This window comes from Piliocolobus tephrosceles, chromosome 15, assembly GCF_002776525.5.
Source record: "Piliocolobus tephrosceles isolate RC106 chromosome 15, ASM277652v3, whole genome shotgun sequence".
NCBI classification, from domain to species: Eukaryota; Metazoa; Chordata; class Mammalia; order Primates; family Cercopithecidae; genus Piliocolobus; species Piliocolobus tephrosceles.
This window is the reverse complement of record NC_045448.1, coordinates 6,895-32,616: the sequence shown is the minus strand read 5'-3', so window position 1 is coordinate 32,616 and position 25,722 is coordinate 6,895. Positions and strand designations below refer to the sequence as shown.

The window sequence follows — 25,722 nt, the reverse complement described above, 5'->3', positions numbered from 1 at the left end:
TGCTGTAAAGTCAAGGGATAGGGCCTGTGCCATTACACTGGGAGTGCCCTCACCTTAGCATAAGAGTCAGTTTCAGACGCTTCTGGCTGGCAAAGCCCTCCTCTTATCCTAACTCATAGGTCACCGTGATGTTTCCTCCTAACTCAGCCCCCAGTCCAGGCAGAATTGGCATTCTATAAACATCTCCCCACACATTCCTGAAGGAAAAAGGACATTATGCATTCTGGGCCATAAGCCACGTTGCGTGGCCTTGGGTTAAAAGCTATTCTGGAGGCAACTTATCTGGCCTTGGGTTAAAAGCTATTCTGGAGGCAACTGATCTGGCCTTGGGTTAAAAGCTATTCTCAAGGCAACTGATCTACCATTTTGTCAGGGCTTCCTGGATGCCGGCCACAGAACCCTTCCTATCTCTTTTGCACCTGCAATCACCTTGTTTTTCTCACTTCTCCCTCCCCCGACTCCATCTTTCTATCCTTCTTTTCATTCTGCTTTGGTTTGTCATAGATTTAATTTGTATCTGCTCATCCAGACTATTACTTTGCATTACTTCATAGGAGACACATTCTTGCCTGTGCACTCTTGCAGACTATCAGACAGAGAAAGAGAGAGAGAAAGAAAGGACAGCAACCAACACTGGCTCTCCCAGCTTTGTAACCCGCCTTTGCCACAGCATTCCATTCACCACTGGGTCAGTGCTGCAGCTTCCTTCTCCTCACAGTGAGGGCCATCAGAACATGCCACCCAAAATATGCTGCTTTGATGTATTGATGATTTTGAGCAGAAGGCACTTGAGAAAGAGCAGATGCCAGAAGCCTCTCTGGCTTCCCTCTGTATACCTAAAATTAGGGCATAGAATCCTTCGAGAAAGGTGCCCCCCTCTTTATCAGAAAGAGGAAACCATTCTCATCACCAGAGATGGGGAGACTGTGCTGAGATGTGTCCGTACAGACGGCCCTTCTAAAATGACCCACTTCTTCCACTAGTTTCCTCATGAGTTTTCTGATCACTTTACCACAGTTTGCCCCAGCCCAAACTTCTTTTTCCTTTTGTCTTGTGACATGTCTGCAATTCATCATTCTTTGTTAAAATGGCATATAAGCTCTCCACCCTATCCACTTCTTTGAGTCTTCATTTCTTCCTTAAGAATACCTCTGTGTACATACAAAAATATTAACATGAAACACAATGTGCATGCTTTTCTTCTGTTAATCTTCTTTATGTCAGTTCAATCCTCAGGTTCAGCCACAGAATCTAAGAGGGTAGAGGAAACCCCTTTCCTCCTCCAGCACCCCTGAGACTTACCCACAAATGGTTTTCTAGAGCCATGAGCACTTCACCAAGAGCATTTGCAGTGAACAACACAATATCTCATGGTTCCAGTTGTCCTTTAATTCCTCTTGCGTCAGTAATTTGAGGCATCCCCTACTCACTGTGTCTTTAGGGGAGTTCCACACCAAGCCATGGGGTATCTTTTCCCGGTCCTCATGCTTCATTCTCTTCCTTTCACCTTCCTTCCTAGCCCTCTGTTCCTGCACCCCTTGCCTCTTGTGTGCTGCCTCCCACACAAGTTTTTGGTTCTGCAGCAAGAAGAATGAAGGAGACTTCCTCTACTGCTATAGGTCACCACCCCCATTAATTCTGTCTTTTATGATGCCCCATTAAAATGACACTTTCTGCTGCCCAGTAAATGAAGCTTTCTATTGCCCAATGAATTGTGCCTGACAGCACAATTAACTGCTTCACAATTGATCATTCTTTTTACCCTCGGAGCATCCTTGAAATGATTGACTCAACCATGAGAGAAACACTGTAAATATTCTCAGATACAAACTCACAGTATCAGCTTCACAGAAGACCTGTAGATGCAAGTAACTAAAAATCCAGCTCAGTTTGACTTTAATAAGAAGGCAATTTATTGATTCAGGTGGGTAGTTCAGAAGTGGGCCAGGCTTCAGGGTGAATCTGAGCAGAGAAGCTCATGGGTGCTACTCAGGACTCAGTCTTTTCTCAATTTTCTGCTCTGCCTTCAGTGAAGTCAGAATCATTCTGAGTGTGGCAAAATCTCCAGGAACAATTTCTGAGGCTGCATTCTTCATCAAATAGGGAACATGAACAAGCACACTCTTGTTCCTAACAACCATAGTACAACTTGTATTTGACTCTAATTGGAACAACTCAGGCCCTTGCCCATCCCCAAGTCCATTAGGGGGCCATGGGAATGCTGTGTGGCACCTGACGTGAGCTGCAGTTATGCAACCACCTGGGAACCAGTAACAGTGACATAGGGTGAGACAGTGCTGGTTAGGTTAAGTCAACCAGCACCCACCCCATGTTTCAAACCATGTGACTGAATAATTCAGGGCTCTGTTAGGAAGGAGAAAGGGGGATGCTTCTTGAATAGCACCCAACACTCAACTGCAATTTAATTTGACAGGAACCCGGAGGCCTTGCCCATAGAAATTTCTTCGAGTTGCTTTGAAAGAGAGCACTCAATACAAAAATCTTATGGCAGCAACCCTGTGGTCTCAAGGCTGCCACGGACTTGGTGTGGAGGGTGGAGAGGGGCTCAGTGTCTTTTGAAAATGAAGCAGAAGAATAGATGGCACTGACTTAGCAGAGTGGAAAATGTTTCACCCCAAGAGATGCCTACAGAGAAAGCTGAGCCGCACCACAGACTCCTAGAAGGGCTTGGATTAGGGTTCCCAAGTGTCTAGGTAAGCAGAGGAGATGGTGAGGCAGACACAGAGGGTCAGTTCAAAGCACATTGGGAAGAGTGTGATCCCAAGATCCCTCAGTCCACACTGGCAGTCAAATGCTCCTCCCTGACATCAGAAAAAGAAACAATTTATTTTCTTCAGATTGAAATAGAACTTTTTAAAGCTCCAGGACACTGGGTAATGCTGCTTATGCAAAGACAGTATTTAGTGAAAGCCCATTTACTGAGCAGAGAGATCCGCAGACTCTCTCCCTCTTGACTCCCGGAATGCTGGGGTCAGGCTTGCAGTCTTAGGAGATAGGCGACCTCTTTTTGGAGAGGATCTGCAGATACCAACACTTTCAGGGTTTCCTCAGGTCCAGGAGTGCCAGGCTCCTGTGGACTCATCCTTTGGGGAAGCAAAGGAAGACTCCATCTGTGCACACAGAATGCATTCATTATATTTTCTTATTTTCTGTTTTCTTGATGCTCTGGCATCTGGTGTTTACTGGGAAAAGATTGCCTTTCCCAGGGCCAGTCAATTAAACTACCAATTCAGAACCCATACTCCTAACCACCTACTTTATCTGGCTCTGATGCTGTTCCCCTAATCACCCAGGGCCAGGTACTAGGCAACCAGAGATGGCTCCATGCCCCAGAGCCTGCTGAAGTTTTTCACGCTGACCAGCCTAAGCCTGCCTGCCCTGCCTGCCCTTGCTGTCCCACAGAGACCACAGCAGAGGCTCCTGCCCATGCCTTCCTCTCTCTCCTTCTGCCTCTGCCTGGGGCTTCCTGGTGCCTGTTATTTCCAGGGGTCTGTGAGTATGAACGGGACAGTCACTTCCATGTCTGCAGGTCTTAACATCTCTGATTAAAACAAATTCCGGGTACATTTTAAAATATAAGACTTCCAGTGAAGTTTTTAAAACCCTTATATGGAGAAGTTTAAACATATATATAAATAAACAATGACTATAACAAACTCCTATATATCCATAACCCTTCAGAACAACGAGAAACACATGGGCAATTCTGTTTTGTCTATATTCCCAAATAAAATTCATCCATTGTGATTAGCTGATGTGTCTTTAAGCCTATAGAATTGATACATTTCCCCTATATCTCCTACATATCATTTTCTTGTAATTTATTTGTTGAAGAAGCTGCGTTGATCTTCCTGATTCATCTTTAGAGTTTAAAATGGAATTTCACAGAAAGAAAAACATGAAAGCAGAAGGAATAGAAATGTCAGAAAAGAAATCAATGGGATTTAAATGGTACAGCCGCTTTGGAAAACAGTCTGGCAGTTCCTCAAAAAGTAAGATACAGAATTACTCTTTGACCCATCAGTTCTACTGAAGTCTTCATACTGAAGAGAATTAAAAACATATGTCCACACAAAACCTGATACACAGATGTCCATAGCAGCATTATCCATAATAGCCAAAAAGCAGAAACAACTCAAATGTCCACCAACTGATGAGCGGAAAAATAATATGAAGCATTTCCACAGAATGGAATATGATTCAGCCTAAAAAAGGAATGGTTGCGAGGGGTTGGAGGAGAGCAACATGGGAAACACAGTGTTTCTTTCTGGGGTGCTGAAAATGTGTTAAAATTAAATAGGGATGAAGTCTGTACTACTTCCAGAAAGTGCTAAATTGTACACTTTACATGAGTAAAATGTAGTGTGTGAATTATATCTCAACTTAAAAATCAAGAACATTTTCCAGAAATAAAGTTTATGAATTTTCAGATTTAAAAGATCTGTTGAGTTCCCCTCAAAGTGAATTTCAAAGTTATTCCACAATAAAGCACAGTATTGTGAAATTTGATAACATCAGAGATAAAGATCTGAAAAGCTTCCAGAGAGGTGAAAGAAAATGATCACCTACAAAGTATCAAGAATCAAAATGGCAGTGGTTTTTCACTGAAATTCTAGATATAATAAGAAAACAAAATTTGGCCTTCACATTCTGAGAGAAATATATATATATATTTTAAACCCAACTAAACTGCCAACCCAGCGTGAGAATAATGCTCAGGCATTTTGGGACATGCAGAGCATCAAAGCTTTACCTTAGGTCGGGAAGCTACAGTAAAGTGGCAACCTAAGAAATGGGAGAAATGAATTCCAGGAACAGGTGATCCATGCAGGAGAGAGGAGCAGCATTGCTGAGAGCCAGGGGTGAAGCAATTCAAGCTGGAGACACTGAGACAAACACAGGAGCACCTGGCATTCTACGAGAGGCAGTGCAGTGGTTCTCACAACTCAGTAAAAGTGGTAATTACCTCTTATCTGGTTACAATGCACCTTCCCAGGCCTGCCAGCAGAGATTCTAAATCCTGATGCAAATGATATGGCAACGCTTGTGGTTATAGACATGAGTGTTTGAATCACAGATCACAGGTCCAAACCCAAATCCCCTCAGTAATTAACTGTATGCTGTCATTTAATTGCTTAATCTCTTCAGCACGCCACTTCCTCAGGCCAATTCATATGGGAATATACATTCATCGGAGTGTTACAAAGAGTAGTTTGTACAATGAGCTTGTGACTATGAAATGCTTAGCATGGCATCCAAAAAGTCCTCAGTAAGTGGTGCAACAACAGTTTTTTTATTACAGAAAACACACCCAACCCAGAAAACAGTGTTCATAGGGGATTAAGAGAAGTAAGTACAGTTGGGTGAGCAGAGGGTGCCAGCGTTGCGAGGGCCTTTCCTAGATGAGGCATCCACCACAATTGAAAGTGTGATGCAGGGCCAGAGCTCAACATCCACCAGGACTGGAAGGAATGAAGTAAACAGCTCACACCTGTTCCTTCATGGGTCCATTCCTTTCATTTTCACTTTTGACTCTGATGCAAAATTAGAACTCTTCTCTGCTCAAATTTCACTATTCTTAATAAAGTAAATAAGTAGAATTCAAAAACATCAACTGTGTAAAATACATGCTCTTGTTATTACAAGGCAAGTGGGAAATATTTAGCATTTGATCATTGCCATCACAATACACAAATTCTAAAACTTACACTGTTTACAACTGAACCACACCCTCAAATAATAAAAAAAAACGGTCCCTCCCTAACCTCTCTCCTCAGCAGGAGAAGGACTTTGGTCGCCCCAACCTGGGCAGGAGAGCAGGTGGAGGGTGGGAGCCCACAGCTGCAGCAGCAAGAAGCCTGAGGGCTGATGGCTTTGACCAAATAATAGGGAATTGGGTTTAGTTGTTCAAATCATTTTCCAATAACTGATTTATAAAATAGATCAGACTCATTGAAGCAGCTGGGGAATGGCAGCCTGTCCCTCAGTCTCCAGCCTCCCCAAACTACGTGTTTCTCCAGAGTAAGCTTGAGCCTCTCAAAGCATGGATTAAAACTCATGGCTCTTCCAGATCTAAAATCTGAGGCTCTACAATTTAAGTCACAGTTAATCACTTCCATACTTATGATGGTAACATGCTTACATACTCAGTCTATCATTGTTTAATATTTAATGAAAGACACACATTTTGTTTACTTATGATACAGCAGCTAGTCTGTGTTCACCTGCGTTGTCTCAGGGTCAGCTCTTTATTTCCCAGAATCCTGTCCCATTTCCTGGAGCCTATTGGCTGGAGGAGAGATCTGGTCAAAAGTTAAAGGTATATTGGTACTTTGGGAGGCCGAGGCGGGCGAATCGCGAGGTCAGGAGATCGAGACCATCCTGGCTAACACGGTGAAACCCCATCTCAAATAAAAAATACAAAGAAATTAGGCGGGCGTGGTGGTGGGTGCCTGTAGTCCCAGCTACTCTGGAGGCTGAGGCAGGAGAATGGCATGAATCCAGGAGGCGGAGCTTGCAATGAATCGAGATTGCGCCACTGCACTCCAGCCTGGGCGACAGAGCTAGGCTCCGTCTCAAAAACAACAACAACAACAACAACAACAACAACAACAACAACAACAACAAAATGTGTTGGGTGAAGACTTAGAAACACAGCTTTTCTGACAAAAACAAGCAATGGGGAAAAGATTCCCTGTTCAATAAATGGTGCTGGGATAGCTGACTAGCCATGTGCTGAAGATTGAAGCTGGACCTTTTTCTTACACCATGCACGAAAATCAACTCAGGATGGATTAAAGACCAAAACTAAAAGTTTTGGTGTAAAACCCAAAACTATAAAAACCCTGGAAGACAACCTAGCCAGTACCATCCTAGACATAGGAACAGGCAAAGATTTCATGACAAAGGCACCAAAAACAATTGCAATGAAAGCAAAAATTGACAAGTGGGATCTAATTAAACTAAAGAGCTTCTGCACAGCAAAAGAAACTACCAACAAAGTAAACAGGCAACTTACAGAATGGGAGAAAATATTTACAAACTATGCATCTGATAAAGGTCTAATATCCAGCATCTATTAGGAACTTAAACAAATTTACAAGAGAAAATCCCATTAAAAAGTGGGCCAAGGACATGAAGAGATACTTCTCAAAAGAAGACAAACATGGTAAACAAGAATATGGAAAAAAGCTCTAGATCACTGATCACTAGAGAAATGCTCATCAAAACCACAGTGAGGCACCATCTCACACCAGTCAGAATGGCTATTACTAAAAAGTTAAAAAATAACAGATGCTGGCAGGGTTACAGGGAAAAGTGAACACTTCTACAATGTTGGTGGGAGTGTAAGTTAGTTCAACCATGGTGGAAAACAGTATGGTGATTCCTCAAAGAGCTAAAAGCAGAACTACCATTTGACCTAGCAATCCCATTACTGGGTATACACCCAGAGGAATATAAATCATTCTACCATGAAGATACATGCATGCAAATGTTCGTTGTAGCACTATGCACAATAGCAAAGCCATAGAATCAACCCAAATGCCCATGAATCACGGACTGGATAAAGAAAATGTGATACATATACACCATGGAATACTATGCAGCCATAAAAAAGAACGAGATTATGTCTTTTGCATTAGTATGAATGAAGCTGAAGGGTATTATCCTTAGCAAACTAATGTAGGAACAGAAAACCAAATACCGCACAGTCTCACTTATAAGTGGGAGCTAAATGATAAGAACTTGTGAATAAAAAGAAGGAGACAACAGACACTGGGGTCTACTTGACGGGGGAGGGTGGGAGGAGGGCAAGGAGCAGAAAAGATAACTATCGGGCCCTGGGCTTAATACCTGGATGATGAAATAACATGTACGACAAACCCCTGTGAGACGCCTTTACCTATATAACAAACCCTCCCATGTACCCCCAAACCTAAAATAAAAGTTAACTATAAAAGAAACACAGCTTATAATTCTTTTCCCTTAAGTAACATAAAGGTCATGGGCCATTTGCCAACTGAATAGTCAGTAACACATGAGTGGAAAGAAACTGAACACCCAGGGACACCAGAGACACCAGAGACTATTCACTGTAGAGGAAGGAGGCAGGCATAACTCATAAGGTGAACTTCCTCCAGTCCCAAAGTGGTTCCCTTCTCCTCTTAAATGCAGGTCCCATGGAATTCAGACTAGGAAGTCAAGCAAATGAGAATGGCCCACAGGGGAGCAGTCCAAATGTACAGAAAAGGATAGAGCAGCCTCAATGAGGAAGGAAGGCTGGACAAGAAATGGATTTGCAGGGAAGACAATGTGTACCCATCAGAGCTCTGATTCCTTCACTTCCATACCCTCCCCTGCCCACTAACATTGAAAAAGTATTGATGGCAAGTGTTGGGCTGTAACACATTTCCTTGCTTTATAATCTGGATTTGGTGGGTTAAATTTCAGAGATAATGAAAACATCCCCCTTTAGTTAACTTTTAATTTCATAGTTGTACCTTTTTTTTTTTTTTTTTCCACAGATTTGTGAACATGTAAAACAAAGAAAAGAGCATGGAAGTAATTTATAATCAACAAATATCTGTTCACTGAGTAAGTGACACTCACATGGCATATAGCATACAAGCATCCTGAAAGTAGGACCGTGGGGCATCCGATGGTGATTGTCCTTAGAGCTTGTAGGGACCCAGCCTCCTGTTGTTCATGCACTGCTGCATGTACAATCGGTGTCTCCTTTAACTTCATAGCAGCGCCACAAGGCAAATCACATTGTCTTCAGTTTCTGTGTAAGAAAACAAAGGCTGGATGAGAGTGTGCAGAGTTGGATCATGGATTTGTGTTTGGCTCCTTCTAGTTTCAAAACCTGTGAATATTTTCATGTCTCTAATGCTAACCTTAGCACTATATTTGGATAAGCATATAAACATATAACCACAGTCCATTCGGTAATATGCAATTAAATTATAAATAAATGCTCAGCAAGATTATGAGTGACTGAATGAGCTATATATAAGAATAATGACTGGTTGAAGTGTTATTCATAGAAATCATTTAAATGGCTAACAGTATAAGGAGGGTTAAATCAAGCATCCAGGTGTGGAAATAGCTGATTTACATATATAGTTTATGCCATGTAAAATGTTTATGATCTATCATTGGATGAAAAAACAGAAACAACATTTTATGTACAGTATAATCTGAAATTTCACATTTCATTAAAAATGCAGGAATATAATTGTCAAAATTTGAGTGATAAAATTATGAATAATTTTCTTTCTCTTATAACTCATTTTATATTTACCAAAGATCCTCCAAAGAGATTATACACTTTTTTAATCAGAAAAAAAGTTATTTGTTAAAGAGATCATAAATTACATAGTATTTTACAGAAGTTAAAAGCTGAGATTGTGAGGATTTCCAAGGACTCCTGCCACCAGCCCACCTTGCACCATCGTTTACATGGAAATGTTGGGACTGAGGTGACCTCATGCCTCTCAATTCCCAGCCAACTTTCTCTCTTTCTGGTTCTTAGCAAACCTGTTAAACGGAAAATAATCAGTGAGACAGATAAACTACACCCTAGTGTTTTAACAAGTTACACATAATTGCTTGCTTACCAGTTGTCTACCTCAGAACTTTCTTTTCCTCATAGAGTCAATATAATGATCTATTTTAAATTCAGCTTTTGCCATTTTACAGTCTGAGATGCAGGACTTTGCATAGGGCATGGATGGGTTTCCACAATCCGCACGAGGATGGGAGGAGAACAGGGCAGATCCAGCCCCACTCAGTGAGAGTTGTGGTTGGAGTTACTTGGCTGGACCTCACTCCAGAGAGAGGAGACCTTCCTCTGGACCAGCTACCAAGACAGTCCCTAGTTGGAAAATCTTTTCTTCTAAGGTGACATGCAGCCCCCACTAGAGGGGAAAACACCAGAGAGTTTTAAAAACGAAAAACCAACTTAAGTCGAGGAGCTTCTTGACAGGGAACACAGCAGAAGCCACCCAGCTGGGGTGAATCTCCGCAGTTCCCCAATGGGACGGCAGGCGGGAGGAGCAGCATGAGCCATCTGCAGTGACATTGTCACCTCCAGCAGCAGCCTCCATCCAGAAATTCATCTCAGGGTCTGTCCTCACAGGAACCTGATGCCAGAGCTGTGCTCTGAAAGTATTTGGACACAGGTATTTTGTGGAACTGGGCATTTTCCAGGTCTTGCTGGAGGTCATTGCGTGTGAACTTGATGGAACTCTTTCTCATGGGCTTTTTTTCACAGTGTGGGAGAGCATGGCCTGCTGGCTTCCAGCACGTGGCGAGCAAACTCAAGCCAGGGTGTGTAAGTCACTGTAGCCCTTGACAGAATAGCAGGGGATAAAGGTCGTTTTTTAATCTTCTGTTTATTACTCTCAGCCAATTAACTTCTGTCTACAGTAGACAATATTTTGCCAGTTTTTTTTTCAAAGTGGAGAAATACCGTGCTCTTTAAAAAGTCATTTAGAAGCACAGACTTCTCAATTTTATTACATTAAAATCACTAAAAGATAGAAAAAAGTGAAATTCACATATCAAAGAAATTATCTTTTGGCAAAATACTCAATTTTGTTTTGAAATGTTTGTGAATATTCCATGCATGTGTCCAGATGCATACAGAATTTATTCATTCAGTTAAGTTAAAAAATTAGATAACATGATACATTCAAAAAGTACTGAAGACACATTTTGTTTCTGTCTCTTTAACTGAGAAAACTGGCTGATGCCTCCTGTGTGCGAGCACTGTGTAGCTGATGCAGGTATGGAAACCGAGGTTTTCTTACTTGCTGCCGCTGGCCCCGGCACTGGAGGTTGGTTCTGGGAGGGCAGGGTGTCTGTTTTTATTACCACTCGGCAAGTGCCACTCAAATACACACGGGTGTGTCTGCCCCCTAGTGGATGCTGGCAGGCACTGGGAGCAAATGTGACTACAAACAAAATTAAAGATTTAAAATATACCCATTATCTCCAGACGGGATTTAATTCTAACAGGAGGCTTTTTTGTTTTCTTTTTCAAATGGGCTGACGGGTAAAAATAATACAAGACTGGAGATGTTGGAAAAAAGCACACTGCATTTGCCTTTCGGCATCTGTGATGACTGAATCCTTCCTCAGCGCTGCCACAGGGAGCACATTCACACGTGTGTCACAGAAATACCAGGGTTAGGTCAAAAAACCAAGTGTTACCTGGAGGAAGCCACAAAGGCTATGAGACTAAGCCTTCACCTAGAAGACACTTGACAGTTCAGAAGCGGAGATCCTGCAAGGTGTCTCGGAGAGCTCAGCTGTGACCCTGCACTGTATGGAAGGGTGGGCAGTGGGGCCCAGGCAGGTGAAGAGAATTGTCCACTGTTGAGCATCATCAGCCTAAAACCCACATGCAATGCTGTTGCTGCAAAACTACCGACTATTGAAGACACAAACCACAGAAACAGAATCCCTTTGTGGTCTCACTGTGCAACTGGTGACTTTTCAGAAGATGAAGATTAAACATATTAATCATAAATTCAAAGTATCAGAAGAAACACTAGGGATTTTCTAACCTCTGCTATCATGACTTTTTTTTTGTGTGTGCAAGATTCTTGAATTATTGTAAATAAGCTCACAGAGGCCAAAGTACTCCCCTGAAGTCATCCAGAAGCCGGCTGCTAATCCCCACGTCTGACACATGTGTGTTTTCTTAGGATAATACAAAAATTAAAGATAAGGGAGAGAGAGAGGGACAGAAAGAGACAGAGAGACAGAGAGAATTGGAGCTAAGAGAAAACACTTTCATGTTTTGACCCCCAAAATTCCCAGTGAACATTCCCTTTGCCAGCGGGTGAAATCCAAGGCCCTGGCTCCAGGATCCTGCTCTTTCCTTTGTTGATTCCTGTTCAGATTTGGCATAGAAACAATACGGAACTTGTTACACTTCTCTGGGCAAGTCATTATGCTTTTGGCTCATAGGCTCCACTTCCCTAGACACCCCTTTGTCCTAAACTTTAAGTAATTCAGCTTCACCCTTCAGAGAACAGCTCAGCTGTCACTTCTTCTAAGGACCCTCCCAAGCCACCTCTCCAACAAAAGGGCCCCCACCTTGCTCTTTGCACCTCTGTTCCTCGAGGTGCTGCTGTCATTTGTAGAGGGTGGGACCCCGGGGACTAGAGCCCCTCTCATGCTGGAGACACTCGGCACTCAGTAAGTGTGTGCTGAGCGGATACAAGTACAGCAAGCTTGCACAGCTTTACAATGTGTACTCTCATGTCTGGAATACAGCCCCATTTTCATTCTTTGTAAAATGAGTAAGTGGGGCTGGGTGACCCATACACTCTTTTCAACTCAGAAGTCCACTATGAGCCTGACATCAAATAGCTTCCCAGCCAGTGCCAGGCCAGGACCCAGGTTGTTCAATGTGCCTGTGTCCCCCACAGCATGGGGAAAGCATGGAGAAATGGGACCAGCTCTGCTGCCTGCTGCCCAGTACCAGCCAGCAACTCCAGGCTCACAAAGCCAAGGCACCTGCAGGAGATCTTGGTTATTTAGTAGCTGTGATTGGACTGGGAGTGGAGTGTGTTCACTTCTAATTTTCCAGTGACTAGCATGAGACAGTTTGAAATGTGAATTTTTCTCTTGGTCCAAAAAAAAAAGAAAGGCTTTTTTTACCTTCTCATCCTTGGAGCCACTGGCATTAGCTATGGGCCTGATAGTTTAAGAAAACTTTATTCTCCAAAGTAACATTTTGATAAATAGTGTAATTCTTTATTACAGCAAAACCACTGCTTAAGTGGGCAAAACTCTAGAGGATAGGAAAACACATTCTTGAAAAATGGTGGTGATGCCCTGAAATTCAGCAAACTGTAGGGGCACGTGTTGTTCTATCCCAGGTGAGAGTGTACCAGTCATCACTCAATGCCACTCACAGACCACCAACTTCAGAATATCTAGGTGTAAAGGTCTGTACAATAGTCGTAACATAATAATGTGAATAATTTTACATTATTAATAATTATTATTTATATTATACTATTACATAATGTAAACACTATTAAAATATATTTGTTTTCAAATAATGGCCTTGGTTTCTGTGGGCAGTGTCTCCTCATGGAAAGGTAGTGCATTCCTGCTAAATCACGGACAAAACGGGCCCCCAGGAGCTCCAGGTTGCAGCAGCAGCTTCTCATCTATGTCCTTCACTGCATGATGTTGTTGTTGACTTTGAAAGCTCCTTTACGTCTAGTTTTATCAACAGAGCTAGTATTTCGTGAGTATCTACTACATGCCAGGTTCCAGAAAGCTAAATGCCTTTTGTTTGTTATTATTCACCAAATACAAATAACAACTCTCTTCTCATTACTCACACAACACAATTTAGCAGAGGGAGATTGAGCGAGTTTCCCAGGGTCACACAGCTACTAAGAGCAGAGTCGTGTTTAGATTCATGTCTGAATACTGAACACCGAAATGAACCAGAGGAAATATCATATGTTTCAAAAGCCTATTCAAGCCATTTGTTCTTATTTTAAGGAAAATCTTTACGCTAATTTTAAACTCCAACTACTTATGAATGGCAGAGTTCTACAGGTTTGAATCTGATGTAAGAGATGATGCTCCCCAGCTAGTTACTGCTACCATCCCACAACCCCGAGCATACTGGACAAATGTCTAAGCCTCGTAGTTAGTGGGGACAATGCTGGTGGAGTCTGAAGTTGTCATGCAGTGACTCATGAAAGCTTAGGCAGATTTGGTGATATATGACACAGAGATGCAAAGAAATGCAGTAGCTGACAGACACAGGATGGCTCTGGGAGATGCATAAGGAGCATGTCACCCAAAATAGAGCCAAACAGGCATCCTTAAGAAAGGAGCAAAGGGGCTGAAGAAGGGATTTGTCATGAGAGATGGGACAGGAAGTTCTCCAGAGGCAGAGGGAGCGCATGAGAATGTCAGGAAGGGAGGAGAGATTCTCGCACATCTGGGAAGCTGACAGTCCATCAGCATGGCCACGAGGAAAATAAGGAGAAACGGAAATAATAGATGAGGCTGGATATAGAAGCAGGGTTCAAGCTGTGTCTATTGTAAAGAGTTGTGATTTTATCCAGAAGGCAATAGGTAGCATTCTAAACAGAGATCTTTTAAAACAAGAGTCAGAAAATATTTTCTGCAAAGGGTGAAATGTTAAATATTTTAAGTTTTCCAAGCCATATGGTCTCTATGTTAATGACTCAGCTCTTCCATTGTGCCATGAAAACAGCCAGAGACGTCATATAGCACATGTATGTGGATGTGTCCCAGTACAACTTTACTTACAAATGCAGACTGCGTCAGACATGGCCCATGCATGGTAGTTTGCCACACCCTGTTTTAGGAAGCTCAGGTTTGTGATATGATGGAGAATGCCTATGAGAACTCTTGTTTTAAATGGTAGAGTGAACATACACTACAATTCTAATCTGCTTGACCCAAGCTCTTGATAGTGAAAGGTAGAAAAGATAGATAGTAAATAAATAGATGATAGGCAGGTAGATGGATGATAGATAAAGAAAATACATAGCTGTTCCAGAAAACAGAAAGGGATAACTTCATGAACCAAAAACAAAGTAATATACTTTAGAAAGGAAGCAGGCCAGAAAACCCACAGTTGCAAAGGAAATAGAATTTCTAACTGCCTCTTGTAGCCCCTTCCTGGAAGTAGTCATAGCCGACTTCCTCTTCTGTTTTTTGTTTGTTTATTGTTTGCTTTTTTGTGGGGTTTTGTTGTTGTTGTTTGCTTTTTTAAAAAAATTTCCTTTCCCTGCTTTTTTGTCACAGTAGCCTTTGTCACTTCAAACACTGCAAGTGTTCTTTAAAAAAATAAAATAAAATTACATCAACCTTTCAATTAAAATGCAGCAGGTCTGAAACTTGGTATCTAGAGAGGTGAGATGGACAAAGGAGCCCTTGTTACTCCACGTTTTCTTGCACCAGCCTTCACCTTGCACACGGCAACAGACAATGCACAAAGCCACTTCCTTATGGACTCAAATTCTAATCCATTTATGACTGGCCTTTCCATCCTTCACTTTCCCCTCTCCCATGCTGTGAATGATTGTATTGGACATTTTTGTTTTAATCTCAGTGACAGGAACACAGGTAGCTCTAATATAACTGTGACCCAGATGCTTCTGTTTCTAGCATGTATTTATTTTGTAGCTAACATTTACATCCATCATTTTTCACGTCTTTTGAAAATAATTAGGCAATATCTCATCTGAGGTAGGATGTTTCTAGTGTTGTGTTCTGAGGGAGAAAAACTAATCTGTTCTCTTTCCACTGCATTCCAAGAACAGTAAGAGGACGTTATGCTTGAATAATTTGTATCCACACTACAGAGTGGGCAATAAGCAGATTAGTCAAAACAATTCTGATTCACTTCAGTAACAGCCTCCTCCAACTCATTTTTTCTCAACAAACTTATTTTTCCAGCAGAAGAATCCCAGACTTCTTAGAGAACCCAGTGACGTTTTGCACCTTAAATCTGTGAAATCATCATGTTTTCTTCTGCCATATCCATAGTTCAAAGATGAGGCAAAGCTAGATGCATTCCTGAAGGAACCCAAGAAATTCCTCCTTTCTCTCTCTGGAATGAAATGAAATCTCTAGACTATCAGTTCTAACCTTCAAAAACCAAATCTGTTATTGAGATCTCCTTCAAATACTACTGTAGACCCCAGTGTTTATTCATTAAATTTTTTAAATATTTGTTTTATTTGGAATCAATTTATTTGTAAGTTTAGTATTTGTATTACTATAAGGGAGAAATGTTTAAATCTGTCTATGCCATATGTGTCTCTGGCTTATTGCCCAGTTAATTTTAGCCTCAGGCTAAACTTTGGTTTCTGTCTTTAATTTTTGTCAGAACAAATATAAGTCATCTCAAAACATCTGCTTTTATTGTAGGGACTCATGCTGCCATCTCCATTCCTCTCTCTTTTCTTGCAATCTGGGTGGAAATTCTTTCATATGAACATTTCAACCACCTTCACTCTCCCATGTCCACTATCAGCACATTCAAACTTATCCAGCCAAGGCTGTCATCTTAGGCCAGGTATTTTTTAGGAGTCTATTTTGCTGTGATACGGCTGCCACCCCTTTGACTCATTTTATCACCCCAGGGTTGTTTTCATCTTAGGAGCCCAAGAGGGCAGAAAAAGAAGTAGGCGAGCAATTAAACCCTCTGCGTCTTCCCTTGTGTTAAGCAACATTGTAGAATATCGTATTTAGTAAGCTCCTAGCAGATGAGCCACGTGACTGCTGAGCACACATGCCTGCTTTCTGCTGTGAGCTCAGACACCATCATCATTAGTCTTTTCCACCTCTGGAGGGAATTATAAGGGCCACTTAATAACCTGTAAATCATAGAGAGTTAAAGGTGTTTCCCCAAAATGCTGATGACAGAATGAAAGGTGAGGAGTGTTAGCCACAGGTCAAAAGTGCAGGAAAGTCTCTCAGTGTGGGTTGTTGAAGAAATGTAGGTCTTTTTTCTTTTGGAAATCTCACCAGAATGGGGTCAAGGACTCTGCTGATTTTAGGATGAAAAATTGGGATATTAGACACCCTCAGATATTTATCCCAAGTCTTCCTTTAGGGCTTCTAATTAGTTTATTCAACCATCACAATCTCAAATGCTAAGCAGGGCATTTGAATCTCTCCACAGTCCAAATCGGCATCATCTTTTAAAGTTAAGTTTCTCATTATTCTCATCTGATATACCTTATTTATCCCACACCCACCCCAATAACATATTGTGCTCACTGTTATCTTGAGACAACACTTGAATTTTACTCAACTTGGAGTGCTCTTCACATGTCTTGTCCAGATCCAGTTCGGACTCATTCTTCAGCTCTGCATCAGTCAATGGGAGCTAGGTTAAACTGTGGTGACAAACAACCTCCAAATTTCAGTGGCTCAAAAATCTTCTTCCTCATTTATATACATCTCTTCTTGGGTCAGGTGAGAAGTAGCTCTGTGCTGTGTCATCCTAACACAGGAATCCAGATGGAAGAAGGAACCATCAGTAAGATCCCCATTGCTATAGGAAAGAGAAAAAAGCATGCAAAATAGAACTCTGTTTCTTGGAAATTTCTCCTGAAAAAGTCACATGTTATTTCTTCTCACCTCCATTGGCAAAGAAAAAGAAAGTCATGTGGCCATGTGAAAATTTAAGTAGGTGGGATGGAGCGATCAGAACGCATTCATAAAAAGTGAACTGAAAATATTTGGAGAGCAGCACCAATGACTATCATGAATGCCAACATGTATCCCTAACAACCCAGTGCTGTTACCCTCCAAACTCTTTAGGTCTTGCAAAGTATTAGAACTTCTTATCTGAAGCCATACCACTCAGAGGGACTACAAAATATGTAATGACACCTCCTTTAGGATGTCCTTAGAGAATTCAAGGAAAAGAAGTTAAATAATTTAAAAGTGCTTTTGGGTACAGCTATTTAGCACTAGAGGGTAAGATTAGAGAATAGGGTTAGGGTTAGGATTAGGACTGGGTCAGAGTCAGGGCCGAAAGTATGGTTAGAGGTGGGGTCATGGTTAGGGTCAAGATCAAAGTCAGGGTCAAAGTAAGGGTCAGAATTAAGGACCAGGGTAGGGATCAGGGTATAGGTTCAGGGTCAAAGTCTTGGGACAGGGTTTGGGTTAGGATTAGAACCAGAGCTTTGTTCTCCTCGGGACCCACCTGAGAGTGGGTCACCATGGCTTTGGAGCACCTGGTAGCATGTCCACCGTGAAGACTAGAGTTTCATCATCCTTAAGACTGACATGGTGAGACGCGACTGCACGCCGTTGCAACTTTTGAAAGGTGAGGCAAAAGTTTCCTGTCTGCTCCCCGTGTGCTAAGGAGGGAGCTCTGCTATGGGCTTTACTTTCACATGTTACATTCTATAAGTCTTGTTTTACAAAAGCCTCCCTGCCTTGAGGCTTTGGCTGCTCGTCCCTGCTCATCATCACAGCGTGCCATAACATATGGTAAGATTTGAGTTTGTTTCTGGGGAGAGATCTTGGTACAGAGAAAGCAGAAATGCTAGAGCCACCATCAGGACAGTTGGGATGAAAGCTGGGGATGGGCAGAGGCTGGAGAAAACAGGTACACCCTGCTGTAAACACTTTTATTCATGTTTTAATTACTCATTTTTCTTACAGTGTTAAAGTAGTAAAAAATAGTATTGAAAAATTGAAAAGTAGCCATATTAAAACTTGCAATATTATTTAAGTTTAAATACATTATTTGTACCTCATCAACATTTTTTATTTTGTTGAGAAAGTCTAAGGTTAATTGGCAGCATATTTGTAATAGTAGATAGAATAATGTCTGTTTTATAAACATTGACATCCTACATTACATGTGTGAACCCTGAAAATCTGAGACAGCTCTCAGAGTTTTTGGAAAGTTTATTTTGCCAAGCTTGAGGATGCGTGCCTGTGATGCATCCTCAGGAGGTCCTGACAACATGGGCCCAAGGTGGTCGGGGCTCAGCTTGGTTGTATACATTTTAGAGAGACATGAGACATCAATCAATATGTGTAAGATGTACATTGGTTCAGTCCAGAAAATTCAGAAGGCCAGACAGGGGGCTTCCAGGTCATAGGTTGGTAAGAGCAAATGGTTTCATTCTTTTGTGTTGCTGATTACTCTCTCAAAATGAGGCAATCAGATATGCGTTTATCTCAGTGAGTAGAGGGGTGACTTTGGATAGAATGGGAGGCAGATTTGCCCTAAGCAGTTCCCAGCTTGAGTTTTCCCTTTAGTTTAGTGATTTTGGGTCCTCCAGATTGATTTTCCCTTCACAAGGTCTAACATGTTTTCCTATGAGCATTACTTATTCATTGTGTATTTTATTACACAAATAAGGCACAGATTTTTTAAAAATCATCAACTTCGTGGCTAGCTATATAGACATAATTACATAGAAGCTCAACTAAATTTGCAAACACTCCAGAGTTTGGGTTTCCAATAATTCTTTTTGATTCTTTAAAAGGTAAAGTATTTTTTTCCCCATAAAACATAGCAACATCTAAACTCACCCATAGAACGTCCTGCCATTTCTGTTTCTCTAGTTTCCTCATTTTCTGCAAAGCCTCACTGAGGAAATTGACTTTGAATATCCTTTTACACTCTTCTGTTTTAGAAAGCATTGTGGTAAAACATTGAATCATCATGGTCATGAGTTCTGTTCATATTCTTTCTTTCTTTGAATACTTTTTCCCAGTGGCTAATATTTGATTCTGTTATATTATGGCTAAAAGGTAAGCATGGGAACAAAACAAAGACAAGAAGTCTTTGGAGTAAGTGATCCCATCACAATGAATCAATTTTCCATTGGAACATATTTTTACAAAGTCACTCTTTTGAAAATATTTAGCCATGAATTGAAACAGAGTCTGTAAGGTTATTTTTTTTCCTGGTCTAAGGCAAACAGCATTTTAGAGAATGAACCAGGACACAACCACTGCCCAAGAAAAAAAATATGATAATTAAGTTTACACATATGTGTTACTACTGTAACAGAAAACATGTAAAGAGCATTTGTTTTGATTTATATATCAGTCTGCAATCTGCACTGTTTAATTTTTTGTGTCATAAATGCTCTTATTTAAAAAAACAGGACTAGTTAACAGTGTCAATTACTAGTAATTCATGGTATAAATAATTAAACAAGGAAGTGTTCAAAAATATATTACAATGTTTTAAATACAGTTTTATTTTACATCATTTTTTTTACTTACACAGAAATTGCCAAAAACAAAAAAATGCAGAGATTTCCCATGTAGCCACAACCTAGTTTCCTCTCTTACTAACATCTTCTATCAGTGTGTCTCACATGGCTTATTAATATCTTACGTAATTTGTCATAGTTATTGAACCAATACTGATAGACTATTTTTTTTTTTTTTTTTTTGAGACGGAGTCTCGCTCTGTCGCCCAGGCTGGAGTGCAGTGGCCGGATCTCAGCTCACTGCAAGCTCCGCCTCCTGGGTTCACACCATTCTCCTGCCTCAGCCTCCCGAGTAGCTGGGACCGAATGAGCACATTGTTGAATGAGCACTTGTTCCTCATTAGCAATGCTAGGAAGTATATGTGTGTGTCTAACCTACCTATACACATCTAATTATAAAGTTTTCTATGTAGAACTGTGTGTATCTATATTAAACTAAACATAAGTTTACTTTCATGTCTCCACCTCTGATCTACTATCACATGAATCATTCTAGCCTTCTCTCCTTGCTAATTTGTAACCTCCCACTTCAACAGTGAGAGACCTGGTTCCTACCATCTGGATTTATGTAAGTCATTGTTTTATTCCAGATATAGATACTGTGGCTTTACAATTGTTCACAATTGCTTCTGTTGGAAAGAACTTTATAAAATGGAATCCAGTGATGAAGTACAGTTCATTTGCATTCAGCATACGGATTCTATTCATTTTCAAAGTGACTTAGGTCAACACCATTTTCGCTACACCTTCAGTGATTTTTTTCCTACATTTGTGTCTTAGTCTGTTTTGTGCTTCTGTAACAGAATACCTGAGGCTGGGTAATTTATAAGTAAAAAAGGTCCTTTTGGCTCACAATACTGGTGGCTGGAATGTCTGAGATTGGGCAGTTGCATCTGGTGGAGTCTCAGTCTTTTTCACCTCATGGTGGAAAGTGGAAGGGGAGCAAGAGGCGTACCAGAGATCACATAGCAAGAATGAAAGCAACAGGGAAGCCAAGGAACCCAGACTCTTGTACTACTTACTCCTGCAGGAATTAATCCATTCCTGTGACAGCAAAACTCACTCATCCCCATGGAGGACATTAATGTATTCATGAGGGATCCGTCCCCATGACCCAAACACCTTCCACTAGGCCCCACCGCCCCACACTGCCACAGTGGGGGTCAAATTTCAACACGAGTTTTTGCAGGGACAAACCACATCCAAACCATAGTAATTTGTAGCATAGTTAAATTATTTTTCACATGATGTATTCTGTCCTGGGATACTCCACATCCTGAGTAATTTTATTTAATTTGAATAGAGTTTGATTTACCCATTTGGTTATAAAATTCTGCATATTTTGACCAACGCATTGTGGGAGATATCCCACTATTAAAGTACCATATGGAATGCTTCAAACCCCCACCCCATGGCACCAATGGTTTCCCATCTGTGTAGTTTGCCTTCTGCAGTGTCTCATTAAATGAGGTCACACTGTGTGTATTCTCCTCAGACTGTCTTCTTCCACTTAGCAATGTGCATACAAGATTCACTCATGTCTTTGTGTGAGTTAATAGCTTGTTCCTTTCTACGGCTAAATAGTATTCCATTGCATGAATGTACCACAGTTTGGTTATGGATTTTGGGGAGCAAAACCTTCCTCTTCTAACTTTGTTCCAGGGTTGGAGACCTTCAAATTAACTGACAATAGGTACATTAGTAGGAGAGACAATACTTGGCTGTATCACTGTGGGACAAAATTCATCAGAGGGCAGGATCCAGTTTACAAAGAGGTAAAAATAGCCCCAAAACAAGAAACAAAACTAGAATCTGATAACCCACAAGAGCTATAGCTTTCCTTAAAAAAAAAATTTTTTTTGAGACAGGGTCTGGCTCTGTCACCCAGGCTGCAGTGCAAAGGTGCAACAATCTCAGCTCACTGTAACTTCTACCTCCTTGGTGCAAGTGATCTTCTCTCCTCAGCCTCCTGATTAGCTGGGACTATAGGCATATATCATCGTGCCCATCTAATTTTTATATTTTTGGTAGAGACGGGGTTTCAACATGTTGCCCAGGCTGAATTTGAACTCCTGGCCTCCCAAAGTGCTGGAATTATAGGCATGTGCCACCATGCCCAGCCAAGTTATAGTTTTCCATTGAAACGTAACATTTCTCTCTGTAGTAACTATCATTTTTGATCATAATCAAAGTAAGACTATTCTTCTTTTAAAATTAAGTCTAGTTTTGTTAGATTTTGCCTGATTATTTATGTAAGTGCATCAAGAACAGGAGATGACCACATAGGTGCTTTCAAGTTTCTTTGCTGGAAGTTTTCATACAGAATCTCAGATTTGACTTTTAAAGGCCTTATTCAAGCTAAAAGCCAAGCTAAGAACATACTATCAAATTTCAGCTGCAGTCCTTATAGCTTTGTGTGAATTCCTCTCTTCTTGAGGCCCCCAAAATATCCCTAAATTTCTGGGCCTACCAGGAAATGACCTTCTTTAATAACCTGTAAGGCTGTGAACCCTGTAATGTAAGTATCAGGCTGACTTTTCTCAGAGTGCTGTTGGGAATGAAGTTTTTGGTGTTCCAAAAAAAAAAGAATTAACATGGGAACAAATGATCTCTTAGCAAGGTGAGCTTTACTTTCTGCAGAAAGGATGCTACTCAATAGCTGTCCAGCCACAAGAGCACAGCGAACAAAGGAGACAGAGTTACTTATAACTTGATGTGTCTACCCTACTGCTGCGTCCAGTTACCATTGGCCAGAATAGGATCTCACATTTTACACTTTACCCAATTGGCTATTAGTTTAAAACTTTCTTAATTAGGTAAGGGGAATAGAACAAAGAAAGAAAAGGAAGTTGCCAGGGATAGTTAAGGAAGCATCTCCAAATAAGGAATGGCATACACTATGGGCTGGGGCTTGTCTAGTTCTGTCCAGGCATGCTGGAGCAAGCTAGGACAACTGATTTGGAACACACACACACACACACACACACACAAATAGTGGATAGCAATCTTATAGTAAGAAATTGTGACTTTTTACAATCTTTGAAGAAGAACTTTCCCATTTCTTACAGTGCTTTGTAAGCATTGTCTCCATAAAAGTCAACCTTACTTCCTTAAAATTGCTGATCATAACTGATCTTAGGTACACTTCCAAAATATGATATTCCAGTAAAAACCTTGATAATATAACCAAATTTTTAAATTATGTCCTGTTATAAAGTGAACAGATTCTTATTGGACTTTTGCTAATAACTATATCATCATGAAAATAAGAATATTGAGTAAGAATGTCAAAATTCTGGAGAAATCAGGCAGGGAAAAAAAGATAAATACTTCATTTCTGTTTACAGAAGTATAATCTACTAAATTGTTGTAAGTTACAGTTAGATTAAGAGAAAGAGATTTCTTAAATCCAGAAACTAGAACATTAAAGAACCAGCAATGCTCTAAAAAGCTATAAAATTATAATCAATTTTCATCAGTTCATTCAGTGCCATGTAATCAATTCCAGTCTTGCTGCATCTTGGGTTAGCAGTCTCATGACCCCATCAATGTCTCCACCAGGCTTCTGGACATCTTCACTGAGTCAAGTGTATGGTCTTAAAGTTATTTAAGCAGTATCATCAGAAGCCTTTAACCAGAGTACCTATCATACTCTTTTCCATGAGTCTCAGAAGGAGTCCTGTATTGGAGATGAGCATTCTGACCTGTAGCTGATCGCAGGAGCTTTCAGGAAAGCATCAAAGGGAAATAATATCTAAATGACAAAGAGTATGAAATGGCTGTGATTATACCACAGTTGACAAGGATATTCGATTTTTTCTGTGGCATACAGCATTTATTTATTTATTTATTTATTTATTTATTTATTTATTTATTTAGAAACAGAGTCTCGCTCTGTCACCCAGGCTTGAGTACAGTGCCGTGATCTTGGCTCACTGCAAGCTCTGCCTCCCAGGTTCACGCCATTCTCCTTCCTCAGCCTCCCGAGTAGCTGTGACTACAGGTGCCCGCCACCACTCCCAGCTAATTTTTTGTATTTTTAGTAGAGATGGGGTTTCACCGCGTCAGCCAGGATGGTCTTGATCTCCTGACCTTGTGATCCACCCACCTCAGCCTCCCAAAGTGCTGGGATTACAGGTGTGAGCCACTGCGCCCGGCACAACAGTTAAAATAATAATTGGAATTATGACTCATAACTCTATACTGGCACATAGCATGGATAAGGAGGACATTGACAAATTTCCAAGAATTTTATATAATTCGGAAAACATAACATTTTACCCATACAAATATAACACAGGGAAGGTTAGATATCTCTTTTTATTTGTCTCTTTTGTAAGGGTTTCCCTTATAAAAAATACATCCTACTGTACTTGTGAAACATGCCCTATTTTCTTGCATGCTTTGCATAGAGTTGTTTCTAGTTATTCTATTGCTTCTAGTAGTTTTATTTATGCATATTGATTATAATTTTAATACTTAGTAATCTTTTATTTTCCAGAGAAAACTAACAAGTAAACAGTTATAAACTGTCACATATTAGCATTCCATAGTAGGTTAGAAAATGTATGAATATACCATCTCCCAACATCTACAGGGATGTGTTTCCTCATAGTACAATTTCTCATTGTGGTAGACAAAAACATGTTTATTAATGGTCCAAAATATCTTTAGTCCCTCTGTAAAAATAAGAAGCGAAAAGTATATAAACTTGAATTATTTATGTTCAGTAATTAATGTTTTAGTATTGTATCCTATTTATAAATGGTCTAGATATTTAATGCAAATCTTTTACTTAGCTTAACTTTAAGGTTAAAAATTACCAAAAGTATTTTGGAAACTACTATTAAGCAGATTTACAGTAAACAAATTATTTTTGAAATAATGTTTCAAAATTTTCGCTTTTCACAAGATGGCACCAAAAGTGAAGAAGGAAGTTCCTGCCCCTCCTAAAGCCAAAGCCAAAGCCAAAGCCAAAGTCAAAGCTTTAAAGGCCAAGAAGGCAGTGTTGAAAGGTGTCCACAACAACACACAGAAAAGAAGATCTGCATGTCACTCACCTTGAGGTGGCCCAAGACACTGCGACTCCGGAGGCAGCCCAAATATCCTCAGAAGATCATCCCCAGGAGAAACAAGCTTCACCACTATGCTATCATCAAGTTTCCGCTGACCACTGAGTCGGCCATGAAGAAGATAGAAGAAAACAACATGCTTGTGTTCATTGTGGATGTTAAAGTCAACAAGCACCAGATCAAACAGGCTGTGAAGAAGCTCTGGGACATGGATGTGGCCACAGTCAACATCCTGATTCGACCTGATAAAGAGAAGAAGGCGTATGTTCGACTGGCTTCTGATTATGATGCTTTGGATGTTGCAACAAAGTTGGGATCATCTAAACCGAGTCCAGCTGGCTAACTCTAAATATATGTATATCTTTTCACCATAAAAAAGAAATAATGTTTTTCATAAGAATGACAACTTAATTAGAATCAAATTTGTAAGCTTTAAGATTTTATGTTTCTAGTAAGTATAATATTAGCTTATTTGAGTAGAACTCAAGCAGAATAGGAATTTATGTTTGTTTTATATTCAATAGTGGTAACTTTGAAGACATAGTTGTTTTATTACACCAAAAATATTATATTAACCTTATTTAACTAAGTTTTATCCAAATCGTGTTAACTTAAAAAACATATGATCAGTTCCTGTATTTCTAGGAGTTTGGTGAATATTTATTTATAAATGCTTATTTTTTTCCAAGCCAAGTTAGAATAGAGCACTTTTGAAGGATTTTATAAATGAATTTTGCAACGCTATCCTGAGTTAAGAAAATATCACATATACATAACACACATTAATAGACATACAAACACAAATAGAGATTTCATAGCTTTCATCCTGAAATTTCAGCCATGAATCAGGCATA

General features: G+C 40.4%; 1 pseudogene across 1 annotated transcript; it reads left to right on the top strand.

Moving 5' to 3' along the window:
* The first annotated feature begins 24,706 nt into the window (after positions 1–24,706).
* On the top strand, positions 24,707–25,489 carry LOC111529230 (annotated as a pseudogene). Its single transcript, XR_003309526.2, has one exon. The product of XR_003309526.2 is annotated as a 60S ribosomal protein L23a pseudogene (transcript).
* The last annotated feature ends 233 nt before the right edge of the window (positions 25,490–25,722 follow it).